A 13,419-nucleotide genomic window follows, 5' to 3' on the forward strand; every position below is an offset into this window, starting at 1 on the left:
TGTTTATTGTTATTAGAAGTTCAGACCTGTTAAAGCATACAAAATCAAAATCAGCCAGCCAAAGAGTTCTTGAAGTCAATCGACCCTCATTGCTACCCAAGTTTGAGATCTGATCTACAGATCCTTTGGAGGACTGGTTCTATACTTTAAGAAGATCAATCGATCCTCTCTTGAAGGTTATCTGAAGAAGACAAGTTGATGTTGCTGCAGAATTCTTCACATTCTCTCTCTTAGGTTTGAAAATCAAGAAAGTGCGTAACTCCATAACCAGCCGTCAGAAGCCCTTCATATTTGGGGGGTTTTGTGCCCTCCCTAGGGACTATCTACACCCAAAAGTACAGCTCAATCGGACTCCCACAGACCTGGCCGCACCTTCCTCTCTCCAGCTCTATAACAGGTCTTTCTCTCTCTTATCGGGTTAGGTTTTGGGCTGGTTTTGCTCCTATATGGGTATTGTATCCTTGGGGATTTATTTGATGGTATTATTTCTTTGTTTCTTACTTCTATTTGTATTGTTTGGGGTTATAAATTGCGGAGTTAGTTACTTGTAATCTACTCCTGCATTACCTCATCTCCTCATTTATAGCTCTCTTTCACTTGGGACTAGTCATGCCCTCATTCACATTCTTGGGAATAATAGATTAGGAAAGAGCAGCCATATAAGCAAGACTTGTAGGAGAGATTGTATCATAGGAAACAAACTTGGGTATAGGGTTAGTATAAGCTCTTTTTCCTTCTGAACAGCAATGGGGAGATCAAACTCATAAGGAAGAGAAGAAGTGTTACCTAATTCAGACTGGTAGGCAGAGGATGTGGATCTAAAGAGGATTGTTGGCAGGTCTTCCTTCCATATTCTTTTGTGTACCAATACCTCCTTTTGCTTCTGACCTACCTCAAGGCTAGGTTTCCCTTCTGTACCCAGCTCCCCCTGGCTTTGATGTGGGCACATCATCAACATCCAGACCCCTGCGTTTCCTAACATCATAGAGAAAGGGAGGAATGGGCAACAGGTGATGATCAACTGCCTCTTCACTGTCATATCCACACTCCCTCTAAAGGAGTATGAAGGGAGAGAAAAAAAGGAATGGACTCATAAAAGTTAACATCATCGGAGACAAGCCTCTTCTGGGAAGAGGGATGGTAGCATTTGTAGCCTTTTGTGGCAAAAGAGTAGCCAAGAAAGATACATTTGAGAGCCTTTAGATCAAGCTTAGTACACACAGATTTGTTAATATGAACAAAGCACACGCACCAAAACACGTTCAGAGGGAGACAAAAAACAGAGCATTGGGAGACAAGATTTCCATATGGGATTTAAATCCAATAATAGAGTAATGCATACAATTAATCAAGAAAGTAGCTGCAAGAACATCAGACCAGAAAGTCTTGGGGACATGCATGCTAAACAACAAGCTTCTTGTCGTTTCTAACAAATGGCAATTTTCCTCTCAACCACCTCATTCTGTTTGGGGGTATCAACACTTGCAAGCTAAGGGACAATACCATTATCGGTAGAAAAGGTTTGGAGCCCCCCATAAATGTATTCACCCCCAATTAGATTGGACAATCTTGAGCTTAGTGTCAAATTAGGTGCACACTACATACCATATGGTAAAAAACTTTAAAAGCATCATAGATGTCACTTTTATGTTTCAACAAAAATACCCAAGTAGTACAGAGCAATCATCAACAAATGGGACAAAATAGCGATAACCAAACAAAAAAGTGATGGGAGAAGGTCCCAAGCATCAGTTTGCACAATATGATGTCGATTCAAGTAATTAATAATTTAAGATAACTATTAGCATTCACTTTTAAATTTCGAATATGGGGGGGGGGGGGGGGAGATGTAGAAAGTGAAAGACCTGAATCTAGAGAACAACATTCCTTCCATTCTCAAATCCATTGTTGTTGCATTTACTTTCAAGATCAGCATGGCAAGTTTGTGGAACAGAAGCAAACTGCATGCAACAATGATTGATGAATCCAACACGTTAAAGGGCTGGTAAACTGTGTGTATGTGAGAGAGAGAGAAAGAACTATATAATTAGCTACTTACTGCTGCAAAGCAAACCACTATCAAGCAAAGAACCAGTAATGGGATCTCCATGGACTTCATTATTTAAAAAAAAAAATCTAATATTTTATAGACACATCAGTACATCACATGCAAATGCAGGAGCAAGTAGAGGTTTGAGAAATGCAATTCAGCCCACAGTAAGACATACCCCAGAACCTAAAAAAACAAAAGATTAAAAATATCATCGCATGAGTGCTAAAAATACGTCATGTACAGAATATTCACTTCTAACACTCATGATATGAAAAAAGAAAAGCTTTCTAGCAGGGGAAATTTCGATCCAGAATTCCGGATACAAGCCTCAAATCATAGAAATATCAATTGATATAAGCCAAGCCATTGCTTCTGGTATTGAACACATTGTTTCTTCTTTCTTCAATGTTGAGCAGCCTTATGGATATATGCCAATTGATTCTCCAAATGTCCTCTCTCTAGTGCATTCAACTTTTGTGCCCATACCCTTTACATATTTTCTCTGCCTCTGTTCATAGTGTTTAAGGATGAAGCAGAAAGAACCAAAACAGCTATGGAATTACCAAAGTACCTATCACCCTCTTGTGTTCCAGAACATTATATTCATATCCCTCCTTCTAGGAAGGGTGCATATTAGAAATCTGCTTCTTCAACAACCTAACAAATCAGGTGTAATACTTTAAACAGAAAAAGGCATTTTCTTGAATGCGAATAAATTTACCAGGAGAACAAAGTTCTCACCCTTCATAGAAAAGGTATACCAAGAATGCTGACCAGATGATGAGCTGCATCGTCAATGTTCAAATGGTCATTGAATAGGGAGCATAGGAGAACATAGATGAAGTAACCAAAAGTCACTGCCAAAGTTTTCATCTACAGAGGCCACCAATAAGATCAAGTTCATCCCTGGAATTCTGTCCACAGTATAATCACAGTCATAAGCATATTTTTAATTTCACAAACAGTAAGCAGCTGAGAATCAAGTTCTCTGCCATCTTATGAAAGTTCAGAGTAAAGGATTCCCTAGAAGGAAGGAAATAATGAACCAAAGCCATCTGGATTTTGTGTGAAAGAGTAGTGAATACCTGTGAAGGAGAGAGAAGATATAGAAGCCAAAGAACAAACATGGCACCACCAGCCCTCAACAGAAAGTGAACACAAAGTGACAGCCAAGTAATCTTAAGACTTTAGAAACAATGCTGTTGCAGAAACCGAATGAGTGCTTTTGGGAAGAAAAACCAGGATAAATCTGCAGTCCATGAAATAACAGTCCAAACCAGCAAGTTACTATTGTAATCAAGAACGTAAATCCTAGTTAGTCGCCAAAAAACACAGCTTGACTAACTATATAGAAGTAGCCCATATGTGTCTCCCTTTCAAAGATCATAACATAACCCTCTGTCACCTGTACTGCACTGCATTTTTTTTTTTTCTGCACTGCATGTATTATCTGTTACAAAGTTGCAATCCATTGTATCAATCAATATCCCTGTGTGAAAATTCCATTAAAAAAAAAAAGTTTACAATAAAATTAAAATCTTAACGAACCATATCTCCAACAAGAAATTATCAGTAAATCCAGAAAATTGAAATTGAAGTGATGCTAGTTGCAGAGAATACACATACTTTAGTATCTATTGAATAACAATGCTAAAAACAAAACCCGGATACAGGTTGCAACCAGTTAATATTTGAGAACCAGAATCAAAGAAGAAGAAAGAAGAGAGAGACAACGAGATTGGTGTAATTTGGGAGTCACAACCTTGTGATTGAGACTTCCCCTTTCATTCAATATATAGACTAGCTATTACATAGTCATAACCCAAATAGGAAAGTAGAAGACATGATAAAAAATGGAAACTAACTAACTTAGCTAAGAACTATCCTAAACCCAATAGGAAACTAACTGCTTGTATTAAATATAATCCCACGGTATGGAGGGCTATGGGTGTCCAACTAATACATGCTCTCATATACTCTAACTCTCCCTCCCAAGCTGGAGCTTATAGAAAGCTCTAGCTTGGACCAACAAGAACTCCAACGAGCACAAAGAGAACTCCAATCAATAGTCATAAAGCCATCAGCAACTCCAAAAGCAACGAAAGCCCTTCCAAAAAAGGCACTCCAAATAATCCAATACCAACGAAAGCCCTTCCAAAGAAGGCATTCCAACAACAATGAAAGCCCTTCCCAAAGAAGGCACTCTCATATAATCTCAAATTAGAAATGTAGCATCCAATAGCTACATCAAAGACCTTCCCAAAGAAGGTACTCCATCAGAAACTGTAGCTCCCAATAGCTACAACAAAAGAACTCACGAGCCTCAAATAGAGATCTTCCCAAATAGATGTCTCACAGAAAATTCCACGGATAAATAGGCAGCATCAAGTCGTTAGGGACCAAACAATATCAGGTTGTTGAATATACCAAACAGCATCAAGTCGCTGAATATACCACCTTCAAAAACTAAATAGTTGCTGAGGACACATGAGCATAAACGTCTTTAAACTAAATAATCTTGAGTAGACTCGTGGGGATTTAAGGAAATCTTGTTTCCAAGCATGCAAGGAGAGAGAGAAGTATTCAAGGTTAAAAGATACGCTAAGGGTTTATCGGTATCGGGTATCATATCAGAAGATTGATGTTAAAAGACATTATATTGTATCAGAGAATGAAAGATACATTATAAATACGTATGGAAATGGTCAAGAAACATATGGAAATGCTCAGGTTCATGCAAAATACAGATTTGAAGCATAAAACACTATAAATAAGTAAAAAGTAAAATATATCATGTATAAAAAGGAGAACAAAGTACGACAAAACAAGTGTATTCAATTGACTATATATAAAGGATAAGGTTTGTTTATCTACTAATACCAATTTCTTTTTAGGTATCGTATTTGCACCTTAAAGATATAATGTGCAATAGTTCGTATCAGCGGATATGGAATATTACTTAAAACCTTGGACAAATGTGGAAATCTGGTTCCCAAATATGCAAGAAGAGGCAGAGACATTAGAGGAAAGGGTTGTAGACTTGCAGTTGAAGGTGGAAGTGAGGAGACAAAGAAACGTGTGAAGGAGAGAGAAAAGCGAAACATGTGAAAAAGAGAGAGGGAAGGAGGAATCAGGGGGATGCAACAATGCAAGGAGAGATAGAGATATGTGGGAGAGGGAGAGTAGCAAAGGCCGTACCCAGTGCACAAGGCTACTGCCACTGCGGGGTCTAGGGAGGGTCATAACTTACGTAGCCTTACTCCCGCTTTGCGAAGAAGTTGTTTCCCGACTCAAACCCATGACCACTTGGTCGCAACTGAGCAACCTTACCATTGTGCTGAGGTTCTCCCTCTACAATTGATAATAAATAATAAATTACATAAAGAAAGGTACTTTGATCAAGTGAAAAAGTATATCAAAGATAGATAGTTCGTACTTTTATGTAATAGTATGATAATATGCTATGATATGATTAGACGCAACACTATTTTGTTAAATAGTGAAATAAACATGAGATCAATCATTTTGTCATTTCATTTATCCTGATGTTAAGTTTTGTATAAAGTTTTACAGAGGGAGCAACCAAACACAACTTTAAGCAATATTTGTATTTATTTACATCCATAATCATCCAAATTCTCTCAACAATGTCAATCTCTTACATCATAAGAACTGCAATTATTTAAAGAGACATCCCTCTAATTCAATTTCAAATTCAATCTAAATTCTAAAACCTTAAATTATCAAAGTGCCCAACACCTTGAATTGTTGTCAAAAAATAGTAATGAATAGACTATTGAGACATATATGACTTATTTGCTAGAAGGAAAGTGTTGCTCCAGTAAATCAAAACAAACCAGATTGTGAAGATGAAGGATGAGGTGTACCAACGGGCACTTTCCTTAAGACCATAGACGCCCCCCTATTGGTGCAGCTGGGAGAATGCAAACTGGCCTCCAAGAGACAACAGCCTTATGGCTTCTGGTAGTAGTAGTGCACTCTCTTATTGCAAACCCCTTCAAGTTTTACTAGGTTGGGCTCAAACTCACAAGAACACCAATGGAAACAGTGTGAAATCTCAAAACCGAACTCAAAGTTGTAGGAGAGCAATCAAGACGAGAGAGAGAGAGAGAGAGAGAGAGAGAGAGAGAGAGAGCATTTGAGAGAAAATATCACTTAAGAATCTTTTGAATGGCCAGGGACAACCCCTATTTTTAGACGTTAAAAAGCACCTTCAAAGGATCCTTCCCAAGAGAGGTGACTTTCTGAAAATAGCCGTTGAAAACAGCTTCGAGTGAGCTTTAGACGACATGTAACGAGATGTGGACAACGTCATCTGGCAGATAGAGCTGAAAATTCTGGACGGCTCTCAATGGCCTGAAAGTGGCATCGTTTAAGACACAAACAGGCTGGAGCAAAATAATATTTTTATATTAAAGCCCTGGTTTGGCTCGCTCGTGTGTGAAATTCACACTGTAGCAACACAGACATGAGTGAGGAGAGTTACCTCTCTGTAAGAAACCCTTACCTTTAGATTCCCATTCCTATACATTAACTTCTTGTCATTCTCTTCCACTTCCAATGTGGGACTAAAATCCACGCACTAAAGTGCCTTTCTCAAAAGCAACACAAAAAACAAAAAGCTTGTCGGAGGGAAAACCAAGTTTCAAAAATCAAACAAAATAAAGGTATTTTGCAACTTTGTTTATGAAACATTTTTCAACATGGAATTATCTGCAATCTATTTGATTGGCAAGGCACCTACACAAAACCTTCATCTACAACCATGGTTTTAGAGCATGGTATTGGAACGTGTATCAGTCATCCCCAAACCCATTACGGTATGGGCACAGATCGGTATTGGATCGCCCTTATCGGACAGAACCCTGCTTTACCTTAAAAAATATTTTTTTTTGACATTTTTTACCCCTGGTCCACACCGTTCAACCAATACAGTATCGGCCAGGTATTGGGATTTGCCAAACTTGGGCAATCCGATACTGATACTTAGAACCATGTCTACAACCAAGTACGTATATTGCTCTGCTTCATTTAAAAATAGTTTCTGTAAATTAAAATTAAAATAACAATAATAATAATAATAATAAAAACCGACAAAACTGCTCATCAACAAACCCTAGAAGTTTGCATCAACTGTCATACTTATCGATTCAGCAGTGTTCCCTACATTGTATGCGACCTCTATTCAATCGCAGGATTTTAGCTAGCAAGACATTGACAGACATGCGTGCATGCCTACAATCATTAATCCATGATAGCATTGCAAGTGAAGACCGTATGGAATCATCAGGCGATCACTAAAATTGTTAATGGAAATACATATATGACAGTGAAGAATCGAACCTCTTGAGTTTTACCTTCCGTTGGCGCTAGTGATATAAGTTCTTCATTCTTCTGCATCGACTGATTGAGAGGTTTCTAGGGTTTAGTTGAGTAAGTGAAGGAAGAATATCAGAACTTAGTAGAGGGAGGGTCCCTGCAACGAGGATAGAGTAGAACAAGAAAAAATGGATTTGCAAAAAAGAAAAAAAGGAAAAGGAAAAATAAAAAGAAAAAGAGGCAGGTCAAGAGACTCAAGACTCGACAGCGAATAGTGAACGAACTGACCGTTATTATAGTTAACGACCCAGCCCAGGCTCCTCTTTTGGAGAGCCCAGAGTGACCCCACATGTACCTGAGGTTAACCCAGCGGTTGGATCACTCTCCGATCCTGAGCTTTATGGAAAGGAATCCTATCCTTCACGGAAGCCCACAAACACAGTACGGTGCAAGCAGTGAATAGTGAGCCACGTCCTCTTGATCAAGAGATGATACAAATCAAAACCGAGTGTGTTTTAAACAATAAAACCAAACTCGAATTGGTTTAGTTCAGCCTTTTAAGTATTTAGCTTAATTTGGTTCTTATACGGTTCTAAAATTTTGGTTCTACATATTTGGTTAGTATACGGTTTTTTTTTTTGTTTCGTATTTAATTTATTTCGTTTAAATTCAATTTTATTAGGCTTTTTTTTGCAGTTCAAATTTTTTTGGGGGTAAGAGACGGTTTTAAGTTTAAAAACCAAACTGAATTGACTCTTATTTTCTTTCTAACTAATTTCTTTCGGTTTGGTTTGGTTCAATTAAAATGGTCAATTTTTCTTTTGGTTTCTTATTCCGGCTCTAAATTGACAACCTTAGCTCTCATTTCTCCCTACTCCCTCTTCTTCTTTATTTTCTGGGCAATATGTATAAAATAAAAATAGATTAGCATAAAACATCTAACAAAGTATCCAGAGTCTTCATAAGACCCCTAATCTGAAAGTTCTTCGTTCTTATGATAACCTTTATATTACATACAGCATATGAAAAATAAGGGTGTTAATTGATTAGTTCAGTTTCAATGTAAACAATTTGATTTGGTTTAGTATAAGATTTTTTAAGTAAGACCAAAATTTAACCATTTAATCAACGGTTTCATATATTGATGAAATCGAAACTATTCATAAACGGTTTTCTTATATTTTTTAATATTTAATTCAAATAAATTTTTTACTTTTATAATTTTTAGTGAAATGGATATAAATTTTAACATTGAATTGAATTGTTTATTGTTATATTTTTTTTTTTAGTATAAACTTAATTTAGAAGTATGCCTATCAGCTAGGGGTGTCAATCCTGAGCCCGCACTAGTAGACTCGACCCAGCTCGACTCGCTTAAGGCCTGACCTTAACTGGCCTATTTAAGCTCAGCCCGTTTATTAAACGGACATTTATAGCGTAGAGTAGTATCCCGTCGGGCGCTTGACCGGCCCGACTCACTTAAGTAGCCCATTAAAACCGACTCAATTGGCCCAACAAACCTGACCCCGTTAAGAAAAATGCTTAAATCGTAAATACTTATTCTACCACTAATACTACAAATATATGAGTAAGGAATAGGTAGGACTAAACGAATAGTTGATTACAACACAATGGACATATGGGATTTCAATGAAAAATATGGTGACCTTTGTGATTTCACTGAGAAGAAATACAACATAGAGAAAAGATAAACATTTGGCACAGACAAGCAACTTGGTTTTCATTGAAATAATAAGATTGAGCACAAAAAATATGCAGAATGTCTATAAAAAAGTAACATAGTCAAACAACTCCCAAAGTAGTGTAGTAATTGAAGGGAAAGACAGTTGTCCAAAGTAGGTTTTTTTTTTTCATTGTATTATGTATACCAGTGAATCAAAAATCCAATTTCAGGTTTGTAATGTTCTTGGATCATTCAATTGTTAAGAAGAGTGTAATTATTGTAACTTATATTACATTTTAAAAACATAACTCCCACATATTTCTACCAACGAAAAGATGACTTAAACAAGACCAATATTGCGTCAGGAGGAACCTATCTTGACCTGACCCATATACCCTTTAAAGACTATGAATATACAATTGATGATTGGGCATAAATATTTGGTATAATGATAACCAATCATAAGAATTTATGGTCTAGAGAAAAATTCATTAAATACATTGCAAAAAGCTTACAAGGAGATGTTCTGCAATTTATTCGAAAATACCAAAATACCGATGCAGGAAAAACTAAGAAGGCTGACCTTCTAGCTAACTTTGCTAGTTGGGAAGGCATCCTTCAAGAATTTACTAAAATTATAAAAACAGAATTTTGTGGTACCAGACCACTGATACCTACATAGATGATATAAGTTTTAATTTAACAAAATTAAAGCTTCATGACATGAATGCTTTTGAAGACTTTGCAAAAGCATACATGCATTATTATCATCTGTTAGATGGCACACATTCTAACCATTGGTTACAACAATTCTTCCCAAAACTACCACCACCTTGAGATGAATTATGTGTTAAAAATTATTCTGAATATCTTACAAGTTTGGGAAGTTCAGATACCTTAGGAAACCGAATCAATTTTGTTTTCCGCATTATTGTTGACAACTGTCTCAAAGCCAAAGCAGCTAAGGCAAGTAAACATAAAGTTAACCTAGTTTTATGTTGAAGATATTATTCAGCCAATTATGAGTTTGGTAAACCACCATCTCATTATAAACCTTCAAGGAGGTACAAGATAATAAAAATTTTTAAATGGTGAAAATGGAAGCCTTGGAAAAATAGGTTTCAACCAAAAGATAAATTCTCAAAAAGGCGTTTTGTACGTAAACAACCTACATAACCCAAATTCACGGACAACGTAAATCAAAAAAAGATTGCCGTTGATTCCTTTGCAATGAATTGGGCCATTTTGCAAATAAATGTCCCAACCAGAAAAATAATCATAAAAAAAATGATCAAATTTTTGGAACAAAATAAATTTGATATCATTTTTTAAACAGAGATTTCTGATTATGAAGATATCCTTTATGAATTAGAAACTGCTTCAACTTCTGCTTGTTCTGACTCAAATGTCGAATTTGTTTTTATGCTGCACTCTACCAGTGCTTCTCAACCATCTGAAGAAGCAGAATTGCAACAAGTTCCACAACATGAACAAATCTCTATTGTTGTCTCATACATTTTTAGAGAAAATATTACCATCAATTATTATTGTTTATTATCTTGCTTTAACAAACATAAAAGACTTTCTCATTCTGAGGTCTACAAATCCTCAAAATTAAATCTCTGGACCACCAGATTTTTTTTATCAAGCCAATGGAAACACTACTACTTGGGGAATTGATGAAAATACATTATAATTTATGATTTTTAACATTAATCAAATTAGAAGATTGCAAAAGAAACACCCTTAACTCCAATATATTCATATAGGTTTAATAAAAATTGAAATCACATCTTTGTTTAGGCAGGGAATGGACGTACCAATTATTGCTGCCCTTTTTGATAAAAGATTTATAAAAAATCTTGTAAAAGTCCTTATAGGAGGAATGGAATATAATATGGTACATGGCCATATTTGGTTCAAAATCAAACCAAACTATTTTGTCTCTATCACTGACCCTGCAGTTTGTGATTTAGTAGTTCTGAAGATCAAAACCCAAAATTTAGAAATGAGATCCGATAGTCATAACCTTGCGGTTTCATGGAAATGTCTTCATGAACTTACTAACATGACCTATACAAAGCTACAACCAACTGATAAAAGAATTGTTGAGATCTTTGAACCTCGTGCTTATGAAACAGAGTTAGAACCTAGGCTCTTAAATTGGCATGACTTAAAGATCCTAGAAAACTGGCTTTTGACAGATATCCTGCCAAAACCTCAAGCACCGCCAAGAATTCCCCAAACCTTTGATAGCTTGACTTCTGGAGATACTCTATATCTCAAAAGAAGATTATCATTTTCTACTCTCGGTGAAGGATCTTCTTCTTCATCTCCTGTCCAAGGGAGGAATTCAATTTCTGAAAATCCTCCTTATAATCCTCAACTTTTTAGAAGCTATGATTCCACGAAGTCTTCTAAACAATCAGATACCCAATATGACGCCAAATCAAATATGCTTTCTTATCATCAATATGAGTTGGAAGATAACAAAGGAGAAAAAGAATAACTCATACTATCATTAAATCAACTCTAGCTGGAGACTGCCGGGGCAGAATACAAAAATTACTTACAATAGAAAAACCTCACAATAAGAGAATTTTACAGAAAAACCTATAGAAAAACTTAAAGAGATGATAAGAAAAACTGAATGATCACAACTGAGGAGGGGGTCTCCTTTTAAAGACTCCAGATTTAAAGAACTCTGAAGTCCGTGGGTTCAGTGTAACTTAAATCCGTGAATAGTAACTTGCTACAATATCGGTAATAAGTGTATAGTTCCGGTAAAATATGGTGACGTCATCATGAGAGTCATGTGTGATGTCATAATGGTTCAGCATGGTTGATCCATTTTATGCTTCCATCATATTATCAATGTTGTGCTCAGTTATAAAATCAAAATTCCTGCCGAAGAGTGTCTTCCAAGTAAGTCTTCATCAATTGCTTATTGTAAGGCAATGGTAGATTGGACATCTAAGAGTAAGTCTAATGGTGCGTCCAATGGTACCAAGTCCATAATATTGTCAACAAATTGATTTGCTTCAGTTTTTTGCTGAGGATTGACCATGTAGTCAATGTGAATGTCTGTGCAGAATAATCTTCGATCGTTGGTTACTTTGGTAGTAAATCGGTCTCCTGCTACTTCAAAAGCTTTTCTCTTTAATGTTATTAAGGCACATTTTCAGACTTGTCGATGATTACTATTTTGGATTTTTCAAGACTTATATCTTCTTCAATTCTGGGGGGTCCAATATATGCCTCTTGGTTGGCAGTAATAAGAATCCATATTTGGTAAGGTTGATAAAAATGTTCTCTTTCTCACCAGCCCAAAGAAGAATAAATATCAAAAATCAAACTGAGACAGAACTTTCAATTTTTGAACGTATGATAAATCATGGTGCGCATCATCATAGGTAGATGATGGGTAAATTCCGTGTTGTCGGGTTGAAAAGCAATTCGTCCACAGAGTCCCCATTCGATAGTCTGCATATCCCATGAGTCAGTGGAATGATAAAAAAGAATTCGAAGATAATTTTCACAAAAAAAACAAGTCTTTTAGATATTTTTGTAATATCTGAGAAAAATGAAAAATATTATCTTCGACAATTTTTTTTTGATAAACTTAAAGCATTCCTCGGGTAGTACATGCCTTGCTTTTTCATAAAGATAATTTTGTATGATTTAATGAAAAATCGATTTTTCATGAAAATCAGTAAGAAATTCAAAGAGCTTGAGAAAATTACTTATTTTCTCATATTCAATATCATCATCAAAATTCGTTTGGGTAATGATTTTGAAGATCAATTATTGAAAACGTTTTTTATTTATAAAATGTTGGGCAAGGGTTGTGGAAAGAGTATGCAAATCTTGTCTGAAGGTTTTTTTCTTATTGCCACAGTGTGATTTCCATACTTGATTAATCATGTAATAGACATCGTTGGGGAGTCCTTGATATCTATGAAATTTAGTGATTTTGAATTCAGAGACTTATGTAGGCTCTTGCTGTAAGAGATTTCGAAGCCGAATGTCATGTTGTAATTGAGTCACTTGTAGGTAAGTGAGAGGGGTCTCATATGGGTTTTGTGCCCACTGAATTTGAGAATAAGGTGTTTGAGATAATGGAGTTTGTGTCCATTGAATCTGAGATAGTGGAGTCCATTGAGATATTCCTATGATATTGGTTATCTTCTCCCATCTTCTCATTGCAAAAAATCCTTCTTTTTTTTTTTTTTTTTAAAGATGAGTTGCAGGGACGATGGAAGATTGCAGAAAGGGTGGGCTTTGCACATAGAGAATATGGTTGATCCTTAATGAACTTTCCTTGGTTTTTCAGCAAAGTTCT

At 36.0% G+C, this 13,419-nt stretch overlaps 1 long non-coding RNA gene across 5 annotated transcripts; it reads right to left on the reverse strand.

Moving 5' to 3' along the window:
• Positions 1-1,842: 1,842 nt before the first annotated feature.
• Positions 1,843-7,854, reverse strand: LOC122063809. 5 transcript variants are annotated; one of them, XR_006135477.1, is made up of 4 exons: positions 7,418-7,854; positions 3,139-3,302; positions 2,795-2,967; positions 1,843-1,961 (listed from the first exon to the last, which is right to left on the reverse strand). It is a non-coding gene; the product is annotated as an uncharacterized LOC122063809 (long non-coding RNA). The 5 variants fall into 5 exon arrangements; XR_006135474.1 differs by lacking the exon at positions 1,843-1,961 and adding an exon at positions 3,459-3,503 and having other exon boundaries at positions 2,233-2,967; XR_006135475.1 differs by lacking the exon at positions 1,843-1,961 and adding an exon at positions 3,399-3,503 and having other exon boundaries at positions 2,233-2,967.
• Between the last annotated feature and the right edge of the window lie 5,565 nt (positions 7,855-13,419).

Source organism: Macadamia integrifolia, unplaced genomic scaffold (assembly GCF_013358625.1).
Source record: "Macadamia integrifolia cultivar HAES 741 unplaced genomic scaffold, SCU_Mint_v3 scaffold1458, whole genome shotgun sequence".
NCBI lineage: Eukaryota > Viridiplantae > Streptophyta > Magnoliopsida > Proteales > Proteaceae > Macadamia > Macadamia integrifolia.